Genomic DNA, 24,762 nt, shown 5'->3' with positions numbered 1-24,762 from the left:
TGAGGACTGACTGAGAAGCCAAGGACAATGACACTGGGTTTTGATTCTACTGCATGGACTGGCTTTGTGGGAGCCTAGTCTGTTTGGATGCTCACCTTCCTAGACCTGGATGGAGTGGGGAGAACCTTGGACTTCCCACAGGGCAGGGAACCCTGACTGCTCTTAGGACTGGAGAGGGACGGGAAGGGGGAATGTGTGTAGTGGGAGGGAAATGGGAGGAGAGGGGGAAGTGGAAATTTTTAATAAATAAATAAAAAAATGAAAGTGAGTAGAAAAAGGACAGCAGGAAAAAGACAATTAGGGGAAACAGAAGAGACTACAAGAACATTTAACACAGTTATTGAGATTTTTCAGTATTATGACATTAAAGAAAAACTTTATTAATATTAACTTGTATATTGGTAACATGACATGTATATGTCTAAATTCAACAAAATTTATTAAAGTATTGTGGACAGACTATCTTATATCTTCAAGACATTCAGAAATGGGTAGTCTTGATACAGAAATTTGATTTTTCTCCAGTGCAGTCCTACTAAGCATTAAGGTGTGTCAAGGCTTGAACTCAGTACAGAGAGTGGTGATGTGGGATTTCCCTGTGTATGCTAGAAATACCATTGCATTGAGCCTATAGCAGAGCAGGGCAGAACAGAGCTAGGTGAAGAAAACTAAACTGAATGCTGGGGGGAAGAAGACGGTGTTGAGGAGACACCTTGTAGCCCTGCCACAGACAGACCCTGGAGTAAACTTTACCTGGTATGCCACAGCTATGTGATAATATGCATATTAACAGAAATGGGTTAAATTAAGATGTAAGAGTTAGACAATAAGAAGCTAGAGCTACTTGGATAGGAAGAATCAACATAGTAAAAATGGCAATTCTACCAAAAACAATCTGCAGATTCAATGCAATCCCCATCCAAATCCCAACACAATTCCTCACAGATCTTGAAAGAACAATAATCAACTTCATATGGAAAAACAGAAAATTCAAGATAGCCAAAACAATCCTGTAAAAAAAAGGAACTTTCAGAGGCATTACTATCCCTGACATCAAGCTCTAACACAGAGCTACAGTAATGAAAACAGCTTGGTATTAGCATAAAAACAGAGATGTTTACCAACAGAATCAAATTGAAGATCTGGATATTAATCTATACACCTATGAACACTTGATTTTTGACAAAGAAGCTAAAAGTATACAATGGAAAAAAGAAATCATCTTCAACAAATGGTGCTGGCATAATTGGATGTCAACATGTAGAAGAATGAAAACAGATGCATGTCTGTTGCCATGCACAAAGCTCAAGACCAAATGAAATAAAGATCTCAATATAAATATGACCACACTGGACCCGATAGAGGAGAAAGTGAGAATTAATCTGGCTCTAGAAAACTTCTCAGGAATTAACAAGGATGACCCTAGCTAAGACCTAAAGCAATAGAGGAGAGCGTGCCTGAACTGACCTTGCCCTGTATTCAGACTGATGATTATCTTAAATATCACCATAGAAATTTCATCCAACAACAGATGGAAACATAGACAGAGTCTCCCACCAGAGCATTGGACTGAGCTCCCAGGGTCTAGTTGAAGAGCAGAAGGAATGAGAATAAGAGCAAAGACGTCAAGACCATGAAGGGTTCATCCACTGAAGCAGTTTTCCTGAGCTAATGGGAGCTCACCAACTCCAGTTGGACTTGAAGGAACAAGCATAGGACCAAACTAGTCCCTCTGAATGTGATTGACAGTTGTATGGCTGTGGCAGAATGAGGGGCCACTGGCTGTGGCACTTTAATTTATCTCTACTGCATGTATTGGCTTTTTGGGATCCTATTCTCTTTGAATGCATACCTTGCTCAGCCTAGATTTAGTAGGGAGGGCCTTGGACCCTCCATGAAGCAAAGTGCATTACCTTCTCTTAGAATTAGAGGTGGTGGGGAGGAAGGGTTGTGGAGAGAATGGGAGGAGGTGAGCGAGTGGAAATTTGGATTGGTATTTTTTAATCTAATAAAAATTTAATCAAAACTCAATGGCTTGGAAAGAGAAAAAAAGAAACTAGAGATAATGAACCAAGCAGTGGTTTAATAAATACAGTTTTTGCGTGGTTATTTTGGGGCTGAGCACCCGGGAACAAACAGGCAGCCTCCTACAACAGAGTGGGAAGGATATGAGGTAATCAAGTGCCTTACCAGATAATAACTTACTGGCAATTTCCTTACTAGGTTTCTTGATGCCAAGCAAACTGGATTTTTATGACTCTTGATGGGAGGACATGAGTTTGTTGAAGTCTTTTGTTCCTTGTAAGTAATTTTGCTATATAATCACATAAAACCTTGTTTGGTAAAAGATTTGGTATTGGTGAAAGTTAGTATTTGTATAGTTTCTACTAATCTTAACAGTAGTGTACCAGGACCCAGAAACACCAGCTTGGTTTCCTATTCAGATCACAAGTCAAATAGATGAAGTGGACAAAGACCTTGCCAGTTCCCCTCAGACTCATCTTCCAAATAATTTCCACAAAATGCCCTGCTAATCCCAAGTGCATGCCTCTGCTCCCAAGGATCTTCTGCCTCAGCTCTCTTCCCTCCTTCAGAGCCAAAGAATACCAACTCCTACCTGAAGTGCCCATGGTCTTTCCTGTCCTGCAGACTGTCTACCCCTCAGCTTTCTAGTTTTCTCTGCTTTATTGTTTGCCCACCTGGGTGTTGTGGACAAAACCTCTGACCTGTTTCCTATAACTCAGTAGGAAGCCAGGAAGCAGACAGATACTTTACCACTTGTATGCCTTCCAAAGTCATGATTGATCCTGGCTACTCTCCATTTGAATGTCTAGAATGTACAATGAAGCAGCAGCATAGAGGGGAATAGTATTTTATAGAGTTGAAGTATCTGTTCTCAAGGTCATGACAATAGCTGTGTTTCTGCCTATAAGCCACTGTCAGCATGAGACTTGCTCTGCTGTTTTCAATTTCAGAACAGCAGGTGAAAAGTCTTGACAAAACACCAAAGTTATCTGCTAGGTCACCTCCTAGGAAGATGTCACAGTTTTAACTGCCACTGAGTCTTTATCTTTTTCTGTGTGTTGCCTCCCTCCAAAGCTCAGCTGACTAACAGAGTCTCTCCACTTTTTCCAGGCTTTTCTTAGCTCCCCAGGTAGGAGCTTTAATACAATAGGTATCACGTCGTTGTTAGGAATTGAACTCAGGACCTCTGGAAGAATAGCCACACTCTTAACCTCTGAGCCATCTTGAAATTTGCAAGCAAATGAATGGATCTAGAAAAACACATATTAGTGATGTAACCCAGACCCAGAAAGACAAATGCAATATGTACTCATTTATAAGTGGCATTTAGACATAAAGCAAAGAAAAACCAGCCTACAATCCACAACCCCAGAGAACCTAGAAAACAAAGAGAACCCTAAAAGAGACATAAATGGATCTACATAGGAAGGAGAAAAATACAAAATCTCCTGAGTAAATTGGGAGCATGGGTATCACAGGAGAGGGTAGAAGGGAAGAGAGGAGGAAGACAGGAGACAGAATAAAATGTATAGCACATTAAAAAGAATTTTTTAAAAAGGAAAAGAAGAATGACAAACAAAGAGACAAACAAAAAGACAATGAGCATCATAGAGCCAGCCTCAGGGCCAATGTGACCAGAGGCTGTTATCTCACTAAAAATGCAGCATATCACGAAGAGCAATGTGGAGAGCCATGTGATGGGGCTCTCTTACAATCCCAGCACTGAGGGTAGTTCAAGGCCTGCCTGGGCTGCACAGTGAGACCCTGTCTCAGAAAACAAGTGATGGGATGTTGTTCAGTAGCAGCCTGTTTGCCTCACATGTGCAGACTCTTGGGCTCAATACCTAACAATTAAAAAAAAAGAAAAGGAAAGGAATAAAGAAAAAACTAAAACCAAAAAGAAACATAGAGAAACCTTTGATGCCTAGAATTTTTTATTCCTTTCTTTCCTATGATACTCATTGGCTTCCTCAGGTTTCCTTGTCACACTGGCTTGCATGAGGAAAGAAGCCATCCACAAGCTTGGGATAAGTAGACACCAGACACAAGGAGGCCTATGACACAGACTCCCCCAGACACTGGCATGTATTGGTAGCAGGAGGTTCCCTGTCACCCCAGCAGAAATCTTAACCCATTAGCAGGTCTCCCTGAGTGATGCCATTGAGGCAAGTGTCTTTGTGAGTTCTGGTGTGCTGTGTGCCTCTCCTCTCCAGGTGGCCTGGAGAAGAGCTTGCATCTTTCTGTTTTCCTTGGCAGTGGACTCCAGAACTATTTCAAGCTCACCTTCCATTTCTCAGGAGGCCTCTGCAGATAGATGCTTGTTGCATTTCTCAGCATGACAGTTTACCCCAGTAGTCCCTGCACATGACTCCTGAAGTGTCACCTCAGTCCTGGAGTTTCAGAGTGAAGGTCCAGCTTTAGAATTAGTGTGGGTGGTCTGAATCTTGTTGGGATCCCCCAGAAATTGTTATTCCCACTGGCCAAGAATAAGATTGCTACCACAACTTAAGCCAAATTTGAAGCAAACCTAATTAAATACTGGTCAGGTAGATGAACTCTAGCCAGGTTCCCAGGACATCACCAATCCTTCTTTATTGCATTTGATATGAAGGTTCATTATAGGTAGGTGTCTGGTTTAATGTTATTCTTTGTAATAACCAGACTGCCTCATGGTTTCACAGTTCTAATACCAAAAGAAAAGTTCCCTTTAAAAACAACAAAAATGTTAGAAATGAAATCACATTTCTAAGAAAAGATTTTTCATCACAGGAAAATTCTCATATATTAATTGCAAGTATTGTTCTAAAATGCAGCTTTAAAATGTCTTTGCAATTAAAATGTAAGCACTAAATTGATCTATAAGTTCATCCATCTTTCGTTTGATCTATTTTTCTTCTATAAACACAAACAATTTCTCATTTAGGTTTGCAATATATAGTTTTGTTATATTCATACAGGGTTTTTGAATAGTTCCACAAATGGTTGACTAATTTCTATTTATTAGGGATGATTAAAATGCAATGCATATTATGGCTGAGCTGGAGTAAAGAAACCAGGACTAATTATTTGCTAAGTATATAGTAGAACAGAAGCAACAAAGAACAGAATATGTATGTGATCTTAATTCTTGAGAGTATTTCATATTTGTATTACTGATTAGGCCTCTTTATTTTACATTCACACATACTGTGAGACATGTGTAACTTTTTCAAATATTAATTTTATCTAATTGTTTTGCACACATTGAGAATCATGAAAATAATTCATCATGTGCTTAAATTTAACAATTCTTATAGTTTACCAACTGAGAGAATTGGACTCTAATTCCTAGTTTATTTTCTTTTCCTAGCTGCATAATATACTACTTACTGCACTTCTTATTTGCTGTGTTTTTAAAATTGTAGTACCCTGAAGTTTTTGTTTGTGGAATTTATTTCCAATTGCTCCTTAAGAAGTCCTTCATTGCTACAGCTACATTTCTAAGTGACTGAGCTACATTATTCACTGTTATTTTCTTAGAGGATTTACCACTATTTGTAAAGCTTAAGAACAGCCTTTTAGATCCTGAATGACAAATGAGAAGGAAGAGAGAACTTATTTCTCAGGTCTCTTTCTTTTACCAACTTATTCAGAACCAGGTCTTTGTTTCATTTTGTTTTGTCCTTTGTTTTTTCCAGTTCTGGGTATCTGCCCCAGAGCATACTTAATGTTGGATAAGAACTTGATCAAATGAGCTCTACCTTCAGTCCACATATAGATACTTTAAAAAGGAAACTTGTATCTTTAACAGTCATTTCCCCAATTTTATTTTTAATTCACTATTTGTGAGTGGGGTATACATGTAGGTATATGCATGATGCAACATGCATATAGAGAAGTCAGAGAACAACTTTCATGACTTTGTTCTTTTCTTTCATTGTGAATTCTGAGAATCAAATTTAGGTAGACAGGGTTATGAGGCAATTGCTTTTATCATCTGCCGGCCCAATTTTCTCAACATCTTGCATTAAATGTATTATCTTAAACTCGAGTTATTCAGTTTCCTATGAAATGTTTCCTTTTTACTTCAGAGATTTTACACATAATATTGAAAAATACATGTACATGCAAATCACATGTATTTACTATGATTCATGTGGTAATAAATGTCAGTACGCTTGGAGGCCATTAAAGATGGACTTCTCCACTCATAATCAGATTCTGATATTACCTTCCTTTTTCCTGGTAGATACCAATTTTCAAAAGGCGAAGCAACATCATTACATATAGATTTAAAATATTATAAAAGAGGAAGATAGATGTATCAGGGGTTTTGAGAGGATGGTCTAGGAAAAGATACTTCTTCCTTGACAAGAGAGCAGAATTTGTCTTTTACTTCAGGCTCTGGATGGATATATAACATTTTAAAACTACCCCAAATATTACATATTTTTGTCCACTTCCTTAAAAGTGAATCCTACTGACCTTTACAATTTCCTGGCTATGGGAACCACCCTTCAAAAAATCCAATTTACCCCATGAAATGTGAAAAGAGTAGTAAGAGTAATTATCCCCTTAGGGAGATAATGTGCTTCCACACCCAAAGCCCTTCCTATTATGCAGTTGTTCACAGATTCTTATTGCTTATCAGGGCCACTTTTGAGTTGTAATTAAAACAGCCTAGTCCCTCCCCTTCTTTATAGTCCTCAGATAATGGGCAAAATCTATGTCTGCTTGTTTGACATTTTGAGCATTCTCATAATATCCTTGAAAACACTGGATTCCCCATCCAGCAATTTGCTTACCCCTATTTCTCTTATTTTCCATTTCCTGCATTCATGGACCCTGTTAAGACCCTTTGAAGGTTTCTGTTACAGTATTAAAATGGCTTGAGAAAAAGCAACTGGGGTGGGGGCTCTCCATATCACAGTCCTAAATTAATGGAAGTCAGAAAGACACAAACAAGGCAGGGATCTGTGATGTGGGATTCCCCCTCTGTATGCTGTGATTACCATTAGTAAATAAAAAAAAAACTGCTTTGGGCCTTTCTCAGAGCTATAGGGGAACAGAGCTAAGTGGGGAAAACTAAAGTAAATACCATGAAGCCCCACTGGAGCCAGACAGAACTTTAGCCTGTAAGCCTGTAAGCCTGTAAGCCTGTAAGCCTGTAAGCCACAGCCACGTGGCGATACACAGGTTAATAAAAATGTTTTTTTTTTTAAATTTTTTCCCTGTGGCATCTAGTTTCTATTCACAAAGAAAAAGCTCCAGTCCATCTTTTAATTTATTTTGAAAAATTCCTGACATTACAGAATTAAACTAAAATGTATTAATATTACACTCTTACATTTCCATGACAAACAAAAATTCATGAGGCAAAAAAAAAAACAAAAAAAGGAAAAGGGGGAAAAAGCTTATAAAACTAAATATGGATATCTCAGTGTAACTGCTGAACAGAGAAAGAATTAAAACGCTTTTAATTAAAAAATCATGAGTGGATGATAAAGTGTGTAGAAACTGAAAATTTACAAACTATTTAAAACCTTGCCAGTTCCCCTCAGACTCATCTTCCAAATAATTTCCACAAAATCGCTGACTGTTCAGAAACTACACAGATTGATCATGGGTGGTGGTGAACAGCAGAAAGGGATTATGGGTGAATCTGTACTGTTCTAGCTGCTCCCCATGCCACCTGTCTCCGAGGAAAGCCTGACATTGATTAGATACTGAGCCAGGCTGATGCTGGCAGCAGATCCAGTGATGGTGACCTGCCTATCAGTAGATCCTTCCACTGGGTTTGCAATTTTGATCTGCGCCCCAGACATCTGACGGATCTCAATGATTTTGGTGCCCTGACGCCCAATTATGCAGCCAATCAAATCATTTGGAATGGTGACTTCATGAGAAGTAGTTTGAGTAGATACATCCAAACCCCAATAGCCTATCACCTCTGGAGAGCTGGATTCAATGTCACTGAATCCGGTTTTGCCATGGGTCATGGGAAAATGAGACTGTTGCATTGTCAACTGGTGCAGCTTGGTCAAATCTGGCTGTGGAATGACATACTGTCCTTGAATGGTATAGGCCTCTAGGGGTGGTCCCTCCAGGTCAGTGTTGAGGCACATGGACGGGGTGGTGTGGGGAAACCTCGCACTGTCACTGCCTGTACTGTACCTGTCCTGATCACCTGCAAAGATGACTGGAGAACTCGAGGGCTTGGGCCAGTACAGGATGGTCATGCCCTTGAGGGGGGGGGGGGGACTCCAACATGACCACGTAGATCTGTTTGGCACACTCAATGATGGATTGCGGAATGCCAGCAATAGTGATTGCCCATTCAGTTGAGTTGGGGAGCATATCCCCTGCCACCTGGACCTGAGCCCCTGTACTCTCTCTTATTTCCTTGATCTTGCAACCGCCTTTTCCAATGAGAGAGCCACACTGACTAGCAGGTAACTGGGGGTCTGCTGGCAGCTATGCCATTGGTCATAGAGCTGCTTATGTCCTCTTCCAGTTTATCAATGATCATAGCAAAGGCTTTGAAGATGGCATTAGTCGGTCCAGCCAAAGTGATAATTCTCTCAGGACAATTCCCTTCTGAGATGTTGATAAACGCACCACTCTCCTGGTGCATCTTCTTAACAGAGTCTCCTTTCTTTCCGATGATACTGCCAACTTCCTTTCCATGCATAAGTAGCCTGATAGTAAGAGTGACATTTAATCCACCTTCAATCACACTAGTGTTCATGTCTAGTAGTTACAGGGAGCTGGACTTTTGAGTGGTCAAGTCTTTGGTCACGGGTGGGAGTGAATGCCAAAACTGGAGACTTGAGTCCGCTGAGGGGAAAAGGGGAGCAGGCAGGAAGGGGAAGGGCGGGAGGCTGGGGGAGGGGGGGACGGAACAATAGGGGCTTGCAAGAAGGCGAGCCCCCCCACCCCCCGCTGGCGGGCTGAGGAGGGGGGTGGAAAGTAAAAGAGACCCAGGGGCAGGTGGAGGGCGGGCAGGTGGAGGGCGGGTGGGTGGGCGGCTGCTCCTGCTGCTGCCTCTGCTGGTCTGGGCAATAAAAATGTGTTTAATTAATATATGAGTTAGCCAATAAGAAACTAGAGCTAATGAGCCAAGCAGTGATTTAATTAATACAGTTTCTGTGTGATTATTTTTGGGCTAAGCAGTTGGAAACCAACAAGTGGCCTCCTCACAACAAATCTAGAGGCAAGAGTTGATGCAGAATCCAAGGAGGAATCCTGCTAATTGGATTGCTGCCCATGACTTACTCACTTTACCTTCTTATCCCAGGACCACCAGTCCAGGGATGCCAGTACCCACACTGAGCTGGGTCCTTCCATATCAAACATCAATCAAAATTAAAAGTGCCACAGGCTTCCTGTAAGTCAATCTGATGGTGACATTGAGGTTTCCTCTTCTAAAATAACCCCAGGATGCATGATGTTTACATAAAACTGCACATACTCTGTAGTGGGAGGCTGATTGTTGGTTCCCAGCTGCCCAGCCAGCTTAGACCTGAAATAATCACACATAAACTGTATTAATTAAATTGCTGCTTGGTCCATTAACTCTAGCTTCTTATTGGCTAACTCTTATACAAATTTAACCCATCTCTATTAATCTGTGTATGCCACATGGCTTACGCGCAAAGTTTTGGCATGTCTGACTCTGGTGGCAGCTCCATAGCATCCCTCTGACTCCACCCTTCTTTCTCCCAGCATTCAGTTTTTTCTTCCCCACCTACCTAAATTCTGCCTTGCTATAGGTCCAAAGCAGTTTCTTTATTCATTAATGGTATTCAAGCATATAAAGGGAAATCCCACATCAATACTCTAATTCAAAAGGCAGGACTTTCTTTCTATTCTCTGCCCTCTTGCCAATAGCACCTGGAATTTACTACTTGCCTGTCGTTTTTGTCTAAAATAGTAATAAGAATGCCTCAGAGCTTATTTCTGTGTCACTTTTATAATTATTTTATCAAGGACACTAAGAACTTGTAAAAGAAAACTCATGTTGCCCAGCAAGAGTGGAAATATTCATATTTTAATTAGCCTATCTACTTTCTCCCATATATATCAGACAACACTGAGGAAAACTAGTGACACTGAAAAATATTAGGTCAAAAACTGGTAAATTGAGTGTGAGGTTAGGTAAAAGAAAAGATGAAATTTCTAATGTGTACTATATTAATAAATTTACTTATGTTTAATACTTAATTGCAAGGTTGAATGAGATGAAAATACAATCTTATGCACATTGCTATTTGTAATTCATTGCATATTTATTTAAAATTTTTGTTATTTGTTGGTGCTAGAAAGAAGGCTCACAATTAAGAAATTTAGCTGCTTTCCACAGAGGTCCTAGGCCCATTACACTGACACCCACATGACAGTTCATAGTCATCTATAACTCCAGTCCCAGGGTATCCCACACTCTACTATGGTCTCCGTGCATATATGCAGATGGAAAATTACGGCCTATTTAGGGATAAAGATAAACAAACATAACTACAACATTCTAGTACCCACCAATAATTGAAGTTTAAATCAGCCAAGCAGCCTGATAGGTTTTTAAAATTTATTTATTTATTTTACATCTCAATTGCAGTGTCTTCTTTCTCTTCTCTTCCCATTCCTTCTTTCCAACTCCCCTCTGCCCTACTCCATGTACTCCTCCTCCATTTCTGTTCAGAACTGGGCAGGCCTCACAGGGATTTCAACAAAACATTGCATATCAAGTTGCAGAAGGAATGAACACCTCCCTTGTATTAAGGCTGGTAAAGAAAACCCAGTATGAGGAATAGTGTCCCCAAATCCAGTAATAGAATCAGAGACAGTCCCTGCTGCCAATGTTAGGAGTTTCACTACAAGACCTAGCTATGCAATTGTCACATATGTGTAGAGAGCCTAGGCCATACCCATGCAAGCTCCCTGTTTTTCAGTTCAATCTCTGTAAGCCCTTATGAGCCCAGCTTAGTTGATTCTGTGGGTTTTCTTGTTATGTCCTTAATCCCTTTGATTCATACAATCCTTCCTCCATCTCTTCAGCAGGATTCCCTGAGCTTGGCCTAATGTTTGACTGAGGGTCTCTGCATGTTTCCACCAGTTAGTGGGTGCAGTCTCTCTGATGACAATTGGATTAGGCACCAAATTTATGAGTATAGACGAATATCATTAAAAATTGCTATGCTGACATTTTCCCCTAGAGACATATTTGTTTTTATCCTAGGTCTCTGGATTATCTAACCTCTCTGTCTTGGAATTTCAGTGTCAGAAGTGGTCTCAATCTCATGGCATGGGTCTCAGACTGGACCAGTCATTGGTTCACCACTCTCACATTCTCTGTGTTACCTTTACTCCCACACATCCCATGGAAAGGACAGATGATAGGTGAAAAGTTATATGGTTGAGTTGGTATCCCAGTCCCTCCACTGGAAGACTTGCTTGGACACTGGAGATGGCCAGTTTAGGTTATGTCTTTACTGTTGCTAGGAGTCTTACTTGTTGTTACCCTTGTAGATTACAGTGAGTTTTCCTTGCATTCATCAGGTTTCTCCCTGACTAAGAAAATGTCCCCGTCCAATCATTTCTTTGAGTATACTTCTCTTCCATCTACATTCCAATCTGATCCCTCAGGTTATCATCACCAGTCACTCCTTGTCCACTCACAGGGTTGTAGATGGAAGATTTTTGTCTGACCTGATCCACAGCCATTCAGTCCCAAATAAACACACACAGGCTTTATTAATTATAAACTCTTTGGCTTATTAGTTCAGATTTATTATTAACTAGATCTTACAAGTTAAATTAACCCATAATTCTAGGGTATGTTTAGACACATGGCCTGATACCTTATTCAGTGAAGCCTTCTCATCTTGCATCCTCTGTATCTGGCTGGTGACTGATTCTCTGCCTTTCCTCTTCCCAGAATTCTCCTAGTCTGGTCACCCACCTATATTTCATGCCAATCAGTGTTTTATTAAACCAGTATGAGTGACAAATCTTTACAGTATACAAGAACATTATCCCACAGCATTTTACCCTTATTTTCAAAATTAGAGCTTTTAATCTAATCTCCTTTGTTTAGCTATTTTCCTTAAAATTAACTATAACAATTTGTAACTAACACATTAAACAAGGACAAATAACCATAACCCATTTATTGTGAATAGGGACCTTTTTTCTAGGCTACTTCCTGCTGATTGGGGGTGCTGATAATTTGGGGCTCACAAAGAAAATTTAGAATTTTGGTTAAAGTCCTGACTGCAGTATTCTATGAGGCTAGATCATCTTAAATTCTTTTAAGTGTCCTGTAGCATGAAAAATAAATCCCAGGACAGATATTGTGATTCAGCCTGAAGATCAGAAAAGCAATCCAGCCAAGCACTAGAGAGATCTTTTACTTCTACAAAATCTTCAGACTGAAAGGGTTATCCTGCATTGCTCTCCACCAACCTCAGATTCCAAACTCCACTGACTTCCTGTCTCTTCCTCTTTATAGTCTCCCTATCCAGCTATATCACTTCTGTCCACACCTTCCTACTGCTGGGATTAAAGGCATGCAATCCCAAATGTTGAAATGACCTTTGTGTGAGCTCTGTTTCTCTTTTAGAAAGATTCAATTTTGTTAGCCCAGGGTGACCTTGAACTCACAGAGATTCTCCGACTTTGCCTCCTGAGTCCTGGGATTAAAGGTATGTGCCACCACTCCCTGACCTAGTATGTTTGTTTTGCCCTCTGGTCTTCAGGCAAGTTTATTTATTAAAATACAAATAATATAATTGCTATAGTGTCCAACTGGTTCATATCTAGTCTCTCATAATTCATCACTTTTTGTTTCTGTTCTCATATTCTGAATCTTGATTTTGCTGAAGGATTTTCTTCTTGTGTTTTTGCACCAGTAAATTGTGATTTTTCTGTATTTATTTCTTTGACAGTTTTGATGTAAGTGATTTGTCCCATGACCTCAGTTCCCTGATAGGTCCCAGAGGAGTTGCTGACTTCTTCAACTGTTTAACTTGTTATTTGTCTTTAGCAGAGAATATCCATTTTCAAGATCCCTGTGAAAGACAGAAATTACAGTTTTTGCTAAATTATTCCGACTCAACTTTAGGTTAATTTATAAATATTCATTGTTAATTTAATTTTATTTGACCATTTATTTCTTCATTTCTCCCTTACACTTGCACTGGTTGTCACATTGACCACGTTTGGAATGAATTGCAGATATGGAAATGATTAATATATCTAGACATTGCCTTTCAGAAGTACGTTGACAGTGCAATTTCAAGAAGCCAATAGAATGTAGACATGTATTATAATATGATGTAATTATTTCATATTATTAGTATTTTTACAGTTTTGCAAAAGGTGTTGTGAAAAACAGTAGGCAGAAGTTGATTAGGCTTTTTGGAAATTTTAATATGGATTATTTTTGAATATCATGTTTTAACTGGGTCATCTGAAAATCCTTCATTACTACTCTAGGAAAAACTTAGAAAATATGGGCCAAGTTAGTCCAGGCTAAGGATTTTTTAAGCAATGAATTTTTCCAATGCATATGTATGATAGAGACCAGCATCTTATTTCTTCAGGTTTATTATGCTGTCACATGACAAAATGAAACCCTATTTTGGTGATGGATCTATCATTGCTGATGCCTTTGTTCTAACAATAAAGGTCTTATCTGTTTTATTTTTCTGAAAAATTAATGTCACCTTTCTTGTTTTTCTGATTTATTAATAATATAATTATGCTATAAATACACTTATTTTCTTTAACATCATATATTATTTTCATCATATATTATTTTGAAGATATTTTCTTCATATATAAAATGACCAAGAAAGGGTGATAGTTAAAGTTCTAACATATTAGTAATCAAAGTAAAATAATGGTATTTCATTTTTAAAATAAGCTTTTGAATTTTTTTATTTCTAACTAAATACAATTATTTTATATGTATGTCTTAGTTTGTGATTATAAAAATACCATAATGTATAAGCTAAATAACTAAAATTAATTTCTCATACTTCTGGAGCCTGAGAAGTTCAAAATCAGGACCAGTTCCATTTCTGTTGGGAGCACACTTTCTGATTTGTGGATAGTAATTCTTGTTGTATCCTTTCATGGCAAAGAGAGAGGAAGAAAGAGAGATTTATTCTCTATATCCACATTTAAGGGCAGTGATCCTATTTGTTACAGTTATTACTTCATGGCCTCATTGCCCCCTGAGGTCCCATATCCTGATACAATCTATCACCATTGTGGTTTAGACTTCAACCTATGACGTTTGATAAACACATTAAACCCTTAAAGGACAGTCACCATAGTAGATTATGTATTTATTCAAGTTACCTAATAAGTTTCTAACAGTAGGATGATATTTATATTATAAGGGATTAATGACAAAATTTTTATATATTTAACTTTTATTTAATATTTAGTAAGTAAACACTGTGTAGTATGACAGACACAGAAGTACACTCTATATAAAAATGAAAAATAATCAGAGGGCCGGGTGGTGGTGGCACACGCCTTTAATCCCAACACTTGGGAGGCAGTGGCAGGCGGATCTCTGTGAGTTCGAGACCAGCCTGGTCTACAAGAGCTAGTTCCAGAACAGACTCCAAAAACCACAGAGAAACCCTGTCTTGAAAAAGCAAAAAAACAAACAAACAAACAAAAAAACAAAATAAAAAAATAAGAAAAAGCATTGTTAGACAAACTAGTTTTAAGGCTATTAGAGTAGGCCACAGAACAAAATGCTATCAAGTTAAGATAACTTCAAAACTTGATTTCAGATATACTCTTATAGGTGAAAAATTGAGATTTTGTGCTTCTGAGCATGTATCTGTCAAGTTTGCAAACATTCCTGCCGTATTCTTCCAGCTGCCCAAACTTTCGTGTTTTACACCCTTTCTCAGCCCCTGTGAATACAAAGCTTCTCTTTTTCCTCATGAACCTACTGTCAGGAAAATTTTGTTAAAATTTATTTCTTCCATTGTGTTACAAAAACAGTATGGATATTGAAGAAATATTTTCACATTGGCCACACATAAATATACATGCAGAAATGCACAATTTATGCCACACTCAAACCTGAAAGACCCTTGTCTGCTAATAATCAGGTAGTAAAGTTACAAGCAGTCTGTGAGGTTCATCTATTACAAGTCAAATGTAAATTTTAACATTTCTGTGCTGTGTTATATTATACTGTCATAGTTAAGGATTACAGCTCTATAATCAGTTTATATAAGTAGCTTGCTATTTCTAAATTTCCTCATCAGTAAACCTGAAGTAGTATTAACATGCATAAAAACATTATAATAAACTTCTGTCTAATTGGGCTCAAGGTCTGCTCAATAGATGGGAATTCATACCTGCTACACAAACCTTGCCTAGCATGTAGACCCTAGAGAAGAACCTGTTACTGTCATTTTTCTAAACCAATATAATTTTAAACTGTATTATAAACATGTTCCCATATAACCATAGATAAGGACAGCTTATCTCTCATTAAAGAACCTTCTGCTTTCTAACAGATGGAAGCTATTGCAGAAACTCACTAAGTGCCCACTTAAAGAAAACAGAGAAAGCACACATTGGGGACTTAACAGCCCACCTGAAAGCTCTAGAAAAAAAAGAAGCAGACTCACCTAGAAGGAGTAGAAGACTGGAAATAATCAAACTAAGGGCTGAAATCAACAAAATAGAAACACAGAAAACAATTGAAAGAATCAATGAAACAAAAAGCTGGTTCCTGGAGAAAATCAACAAGATTGATAAACCCCTATCCAAACTAATCAAACGGCAGAGAGAGAATTTGCAAACTAATAAGATTTACAGGGTTTTATGGTGTTAAATGTCTATAATCTAAAACTAATTAATATCACAGAATTTATTTGGAAGAATCATTATAATTTTACCTGGTAAATTAGGAAAATAAATAGTCATTCTAAGAGGACCATAGTTAAGTCTTTTTGGAATAGATTTTAGTTTTTTTCAAAAGTTTTAACTTAGATAAAATTTCCTCAAAATTATTTTTCTAATATCAGGATATGGACATCCACAATATGATGTAGGGTGGAAGAGGTAACACTTCGACGTTGCACAGCACTTTGCTAACCACTTTTTTTTTCAAATGGCCATTTCCTTTGTTGCTAGATGGCAGATTTGTAGGAGAGTGGCATCCAAAAATCATTACAACTGCAGCTGTATTTCATGCAATTGTTAAAGAGTTTTCTCTGTTCAAGGATTTCAAAATACTTTTCAATGGTAAATTGCCTTTATAATATCCTCTTTTTGAAAAATATAAAATCCAAAGCATGAAGAGTTGTAATTTACCAAGGTCAGCTATTTTCTTCACCAATAAATTTATTGTTCATCTACTAAATGCTGAACACTTTTTTGAGTGCAGTGAAATCTTAAGAAATAAAAAAGCAAGTTTCCTTAAGTCAGACGTTTGGTTTGCAAAGGGGAAGAACCGAAGGAAATTAGGTACATGTATACAACATTTATAAAGCAATTATAAGCCATTCCCATTAAGTGTTTTAGCTTTTAGAGTGTGTGTTGTGCTTTTTTTTTAAAAGGAGGTGCATAGAATGAAGTTACATTGTATAATTAGGATCAATGACCCTGGGAAAGTTTTTAATGAGTGAGGCAGATGTTTAAGACTGCAAAGTGGAGATGACATTATGGGCAGATTAAATGGCATATTTAGTGGGGCAGAGGTCAAAGAGAGCAAAATTTATGCATGGGTTGATCTCCACTTTTGTCAAATATAAGCAAAGGCTGCATAGTCAAATAAAACCAGACGCCCTTCAGTAAAGAGATGAATCTCTTTCAAGAAGAACATAAGGAGCAAAGATATGGGAAAGCAATGATGACAGGGTAAATTTCTTATTATAATACAAGTGCTAAAAAATACAAGAAAAATATGAGGAAGGACTTTTAAATGATTTATACATTCCATGTTGAACATCGCCAATCAAATCTCCAGAAAGGAATCTAAGAATCCGTAGAAACCTTGAACATAACACAATGTTTGGCTACCCTGCATGAAATTATGTATGTGGATGTGACATATCAATTCTTATAAGTTTTATTAATTAATAAATATTTCTATAACACAAAGAAAGTAATAGAGTCAAGGCATTATCATATAGTCTCAATGATTATATGTTAAGAGAACTTTGTAGAGAGTTCTGTAAAGTTGATATTCTCTGAGCCTATGTACAATTTTACAAGTTTCTTTCTCTGGTCTGATCATCTGTTCTAGAGCCAACTTGATTGATAATTAGGACAACAATCTATAATAAAATTTAATAAACTTCCCCCTGAAAAACAAGTAATACTTCCTAGGATAAACTATTTCAAATCTGTTTATTACTGTAATGTGGCTTTATTTGTTATCTAGCCATAAAATTTTTAACAAGCAGTTCTCACAACATATCCTCTGGTATGTAGTATTTTATTATATCTGCTCATTTGTTAAATTACTATTATATATTATTTGATGACCAGGCAAAACAGCAAGGGAAAGAAAAGAAAAATATATCATTGAAAACATGTGTAAGACATTGTATAGAAGGCTTTCTTTTGAAACACCAACCAGCTCCCAAATAAAGATGTGGCGACTTATATTAGCCATAAATATTTGACTTTAGCTTATGCTCATCCTACTACCTCTTATAACTTAAATTAACCTGTTTCTCTTCATCTAAGTTTGGTCTCATGGATTTTTTTTTTACCTTTCTTTCATTCTATAAATGCTACTAGAAGTCTGACTGGCAGTTGGCTGTCTGACTGTTTGACTCCCCGATTCTCCTCTCTCTCTTTCTCCTCATTCTTTTCTTTTTCTCTTCCTACTTATTCTCTCTGCCTTCCAGCCCCATCTATCCCTTGATGTGGGATTCCACACTGTATGCTGTGATTACCATTAATGAATAAAAAAAATTCCTTGGCCTGTTGATAGGGCAGAACTTAGGTAAGTGGGGAAGACTGGACTGAATGCTGAGAGGGAAGAAGGCAGAGTGAGAGAGACATCATGGAGCCACAGGAGATAGACATACTGAAACTTTGCTGGTAGGCCATGACCTCATTGTGATATACAGATTAACAGTAATGGGTTAAGTTAATATGTAAGAGTTAACCAATAAGAAGCTGGAGCTAATGGGCCAAGCAGTGATTCAATTAATATAGTTTCTGTGTGATTATTTTGGATCTAAGCTAGCTGGGTGGCTGCGACAAACAAGCGGCCCCTCCTTCAACAATCCCTCTACTGTCTAGCTATTGGCCATTCAGCTTTTTATTATACTATTCAGGTACCTTAGACAGGCAAGGTGAAATAGGAACACATCTTTACACAATTAAACAAATGCAATATAAGCAAAGGCGACACATCTTTCCGTAGTTAAACAATTATTCTGAAATGCAAACAAATTTAACACATCTGTATATAGTGAAACTAATATTCTACAACATTGTCCTATTATTCTTTAGTTATTTACTACCAGCTGTTCTTAAAATATCACCCTGTAACCCCTGTCATTTGTCACTTTCTTCTGATGCAGGGGAAATCAAGGTTCCTCTTGTGGATCATAGTTTAAAAAATTAATAACTTAAGAATAGACTCAAATGTTCAAGAACCCTTTTACTATAATTTAAAAGAGACTTCAGGGCAAACTGTAAATGTCCACAGTTGCCCAAAGAAGGATAATGAAGAAGATAATGAAAATTGGTATTTCATTTAAGCTGACATGGACATCTGCACATGGACAACAAACAGACAAATAGTGGTAAGTGATGCTTTAGAAAAAGAATAATAAGTAAGCCAAATACGTTGGGGAAACACAAGTTTTAAGGAAAGCATTTTTTTAAAAAAGAGACAGATGGAAAAGAGAAGTTTCCCATTCTGAGTAATTTTTAAAAGTGGTCAGACTTAGAAAACTGCATTGCTGTGGCCTGATAAGGTAAGTTAAAGTGGGACACTAGAAAGGAACAGCACAGTATTTCATTAAAGGACTAGTTTTTTTTTTTTTTTTTTGTCTAGTTCTCTAGCAGGCCTTAAGGCTAGCACATCATCCTAGAGCCAGTTCTTTAGGTATGTAATTGATTCAGTCCAAATGAATTGTTATATTTCCTCCCATCCAAAAGTTTCCTTTTCTCTTGACCAAAGGAATTTTTTTAAGAGGGCTGTGATGGTTTGAAAGAAATTGACCCCCTTAGGGAGTGGTACTATTAGGAGGTGTGACCTTGTTGAAGTAGGTATGACTTTGTGAGAGGAACTGTGTCACTGTGGGGGTGGGTTTTGAGATCTCCTATGCTCAATCTATACCCAGTGTGACACACAGTTGCTCCTACTGCTTGCAGATCAAAATATAGAAGCCATGGCTCCTTTTACAACAACATGTCTGCCTGCATGTTACCATGTCTTGCCATGAAGGTAATGGATTAAATCTCTAAAAATATAAACCAGCCCCAATTAAATTTTTTCTTTATAAGAGTTGCCCTGGTCATGGTGTCTCTCCACAGCAATAGAAATCCTTACTAAGATGGGTACCTTACAGCTAACATTCTACTAGAATAAATCAACACCTCTCATCATTGAAGTACCCATGGTGCCATTATGCTTAGGAAAACCTCCCAAAATCTCCCTACATATTACAAGAAATTTCATAATAGTTGCTGAGGCATATCTTCGATTTAAGAGGAAGCTTAGGTCTCAGAAAAAAGAATATATTCATTTCATCTCACCAATAGATGTGTACTTATAAGTTCCATTGATTGTGCATAATGACTGGTATGCAAGTATATTGCTTTCTTTCTAACTTGCCATTTTCAATAGAATATCAGTACCAATATATGCCCAAAAAAGTATATAAATAGAAGCTTAGGTTGGAAAACAAAAAATGAAATTTCTTTCCTTTTCATTCAGGCCGTAGCCACTTGCCCAGTGTGCACTGAATTGGAAAGCTTTTGCTTCATGTTAATATTTGTGATGTTGCTTCTTTCTTTTAATGAAATTGTATGCTTCCATCTTAGGCTTGAAAGCCATTGTATCATGAAGACAAACTAGGTTCATTCCTGTTTATGATTAAACCTGTTTCTCAAAGATTGGGATATTCCCCACCTGTAACCTTAACTGCAAATGGTTCTATAATACCTGTTCCAGGAAGCAGAAACCATATCTTAGTTTCAAAAAGTTGTTATGACCATCTTATAAGCCTCCCTAGGTTTGAAAAGGTTATTATAACTTTTTGTTGAAGTAAATACCTTGTTGTGACAACTTTGTAATATATATATATAAAATCCCTTATCATCCCAATGTTCATTAATGATCTCTTGAACCCTGCCTTTAGGGGGAAATAACCCATGTACACAAGTTAAAATAAAAGCTGATTTTAATTAATTGCTTGCTTTAATTCATTTGTCCATAATGAATTGAGTCAGTGTTCTTTCCCTTACAACTTTGGGATTAGCATTCTTCTTATTCTTTCTTCCTAACTTGTGGTTTATTTCAGAATATCAGAATTATGTGTTTATAATAACACATTTAAATTTAAATAAAAAGAAAAAAACATTTTTAAGATTCACAGTTAAATTTAAATTTACAAATTTTGGTAGAGGCAATTGTGACTATTTCAAAAGATATAAATATCTCTGAGTAAAAAGGGTTCAATGAAAAGGAGGAATGTGTCAGATATAAAATCGAGCTTTTGTTATTCCTTCTTATATAGGTATGAAAGTTAGGTATTGTATGGTATATAGTTGAAATCAATATTCTGACCATCTTCAGTACCATTATTCTATTACAAGTTAGTTGTAATAAAAAATTTTTCAACATCTGAGTCTCTACATTCCAAGGAAATATAACTATTTGAACAGAAATGAAAAAATTGAAGAAATGATGAGGCAAAAATGAAGGGATTCATTTTAAAAATAGCAGAAAAGAAAAAAGCAAGCACCAAAAGATTTGATATTTAAACTATCTTATGCTATTTGTAACCAAAAGTGAACAAAATTTCTAATAGCGTTTTATTAATATTCTATGAATTCATATATTATTCATTGTCTATCATAACCTCCCAAATATTTTTTAAAACTCATATGCATATATATAGTCTCATAAGAACATTTTATCTATAAACCTAAATATTGAGCTCAATATTCTAATGAATATAGATTCTAAAACTAAATTTACCTTTTGTGAATGATACTATTTTTCTCTTAATTATTTCACTGTGAACATTTCCATCAAACTGTTTAGATTTAGACAGGAGAAAGCTATTAGCCACCTTAGAAACCATTGAAGATTGACCTCCCCATTTTAACTGAAACATTATAGAGGTTCTTGATTGGGTTCATTTTCTCTGCCAATTAAAGAATTAAAAGGCAGAAAAATCTTCAGACCTACAGGGATCACTGGAAAAACCAACACACCACACAACAGCAGGCAGAGCCTGCAACCCAGGAATGACATTTATTGAGGTTGAAAAAACAATGACAGACAGCAGAAGCACAGAGAAAAAAAAAAAAAACCCTGCTAAGCATGCAGATGGGAGTAGGGAACTGGAGAAGCTAAAAAAAAATCCAGTCTTTTCTCTGCAAGTTCCTTTTCTGAAGAGTTTTCCTCCCCTACTTGAGGGTTGGTTAGTTTTAAGAAAGATAGGATGATTGATTGGCCTACAGCTGTTGTTTAACATGTCCTGACATGGAGTTGAATTTGTTGAACCAATCTCCAGGGAGCCTGCTGTTAGGAAGGCAAAAGCCTACAAGACCTTTGTTTTAAGATGTCAGACTTTTGTCTCAGGTCATGAGGGTGAGGATGATGTTAATCATGTTGGAAGTTTGCTGCCTTTATTACCTAACTGCAAACTCTCTGCCTGCCTACTTGGAAGTCTGTCTAACTCCTAGGCTCATTATTACCTTAGGATCCCAGCTCTCACTTTTCTGAGTAATATACACTAATAGAGAAGAAATGTGTGTAGTTTGAGGCATCTGTTATTGTTGTTTTTAGCAATGTCTTTCTGTCTTGTGAATCAGCTGGCATCCTCTCAGAACTTCTCTGTTTCTTGGTACAGAAAGCTCTGATGATTTTTGAGAAAAAGAACTCCTAGAAAGAAGCTATGTGTGTAGACTGATTGACAGATTAGAAGTACTGTACTGTGGAGAGTTTTGAATGTTGGTGGTCCCTAAATTATTTACCTTATCTTGGGCTAGTTTTAGCCCTCTGAATAGCCAACCTTTTCCTATATATGTCTGAATTAACATCTTATGACTAATGAAAACATATTCCAATATTTTAATTTAGCAAACTACTAGCTTCCACAAATGCAAAGGCTTAGAATATCATCAAATTGCACCTGTGGTCTATAGAAAATCTTCCCTTATTTTTCTGTATGTGCTTTTCAGTTGCACCCATCAACGTATTTTAAACATGCCTTGATTTGAGAATTTATTTGTTCTGCAAAGCTATAAAACTTCATGACACCATTTTCCATTGGAATATGTAATTTGGGGCAACATAAGCCTGTACTTCTTAGCCATGATCACATGAACTAGCTCCAGAATAAAATCTCATGAGAGCTGTGATTTTGCATCAACACCTTCAGCACATTGAAGTACCATGTTTTGCTCAGGTGCCTGTGCTCAACCTTGGTGAGGATATCACCCATATGCACATACCTGAAGTAGGGGTACAGGTATACAGACATATTTATGTGGCATTTTTCTAATATATTTTACTTTCAAATATAGTTGAGATAGTTCCCTGGATGACAATGGTCCTCTGAAGCATCATCATAGTTACTGGAAATGTTTCACCTTTAAATGGGAATATTACCAGAGAAGGGACATTTCCTTTTTGTGTAGATACCCCACTGACCTCTTTAGTTGCCTCGAAACCTAAACCAATGTCATTGAAGTATGCAGGGAGTTTCTCCTTGCCATTTTTCCCCCAGGCAGAAATCTCTTATTGCTTTGTAAGATGGTGTCTTCTTTTTTTGCCAGGTGTGCTCAGTCTGAATATAACAGACTTAGAAGAAATTAAGATATTTTAAAGAGACACCTGTATCTCTCAATCTGATTATCAAATTATCAAAACAATGGAACCCAATGATATGGAACTTCTCGAGGACTGTCATTCTGTGAGAAGAAAAATAAAACAGTCAGAGGGCACAATTTGTGTCCCTGAGAGAGATTTTAGATTTTACACAGTTCTAACAACTTGTCAGACCACCTTACAGGTTAAGGCTAAAAGTCCAATGATAGGTGAATAATAGATAAGACCATACCTACCCAGGACTACTGGAATGTATATATATACTTGGTCTTCTATTCAAACTTTGATCAAACTCCAGAACCCCAAGACTGCTGGGACTTGAATCTCTTTGTTTTCCTCCCAGTGTGGCCATATTGAATTGATCTTATTTTTTTTTCTTTTCACTTTTAGCATGTCTCTTTCAATTGGTTTATTGAGGGCAAGTGGTTAGACTTGATTTAGGGTATAAGTTTGATATCATGGATGTCTGCCATCTTCTAGGCAGCCTGAAATTGTAATCTAGGTTTTTTCTGGTTCTAAGTGGAGATATGAAATGTCAATTTGTCCTAAATATAATCTTCCCTAGTTGTTTGCCATACCTTTACAGTTGAGATTGTGTGCCTCTATAGCTCTAACTTAAAGAAAATATCTTCAGAACGAATTGTTGTTGAAAATTTGATACTGACCAAAATCCCAATGCCTGTTCTGACACTGATGGAGGAAGGTCATTTGTCAATAAACAAACTGCCTTGGCCCATTTGATAGGCTACCCCTTAGGTGGGTGGAGTAGACAGAATAGAATGCTGGGAGGAAGAGGAAGTGAGCTCAGATGCAAGGCAGCTCCTCTCAGAGACAGACGCCATGCTCTCCTCTCCAGAGCAGATGCGATGAAACTCCAACCCAGGATGGATGTAGGCTAGAATCTTCCCGGTAAGCGCACCTGGGGTGCTACATACATGAACAGAAATGGGCCAAGCAGTGTTTAAAAGAATAGAGTTTGTGTGTCTTTATTTTGGGGCATAAGCTAGCCAGGCAACCATGAGCCGGGCTATGGGAAGAGGCCCGCAGCTCCCTACTACAGATGGCGCCCAGACGTGGATGACTGAATCCACTGAAAGCCTGAGAAAGCTTGGGAAAGAATAAAGCATGTTTTCTTGGTAGCAGCAATTTCTTGGTTTTGTTCTGCTTGCTAGAGGCAAGCAAGCGCTCTCATCTAAGAGAGGCTTCCTGACTCAGCTTCAGCTGTGAAACTTTGCAGCTCATTTAAGAGGTCCTGCCACGAAATACTTAAAACGGTGTTGGTGAAAAGCTGAAGGCATGCTTTTCGGTTTTCAGCCGTAGCAGGAAAAAAAGTTGTGCTGTTTTAAAATGCCGGCTTTGTGGGCCATCCTGCCAGGGCAAACTCTGACTCTTTGAGGCAGAAGGTCAGCTACAGAGAGAGCATTTGAGTGTTGTAGCTTGTTTGCTGGCAAGGACCTTGAAACGCCACAGAGTTGTGGTGATAAACATGGCTACAGCTGGTACCTCAGCCTTGAGGCTGGAAAGCTAAGGAATGTGCTGGATCCAGCCGTCAAAGCCACGGCTTTCATCCTACTGATATTGCTTGGTAAATTAAAGACTCATGTGGTCAGAAAAAGAGAGAGAGATATAAGGTAAAGAGAGATTCAAAGACAAAAGAAAACTTTAAATGATTTACAGTGTGTTTAAAA

General features: G+C 37.6%; 1 pseudogene; it reads right to left on the bottom strand.

Annotated features, from left to right (window-relative positions):
• Positions 1-7,611: 7,611 nt before the first annotated feature.
• LOC130867694 (poly(rC)-binding protein 2-like) lies at positions 7,612-8,824 on the bottom strand (annotated as a pseudogene).
• Between the last annotated feature and the right edge of the window lie 15,938 nt (positions 8,825-24,762).

Source organism: Chionomys nivalis, chromosome X, assembly GCF_950005125.1.
Source record: "Chionomys nivalis chromosome X, mChiNiv1.1, whole genome shotgun sequence".
Lineage (NCBI taxonomy): Eukaryota > Metazoa > Chordata > Mammalia > Rodentia > Cricetidae > Chionomys > Chionomys nivalis.
Note: the sequence above shows the minus strand (reverse complement) of the source record. Positions and strands in the feature narration are given on the sequence as shown.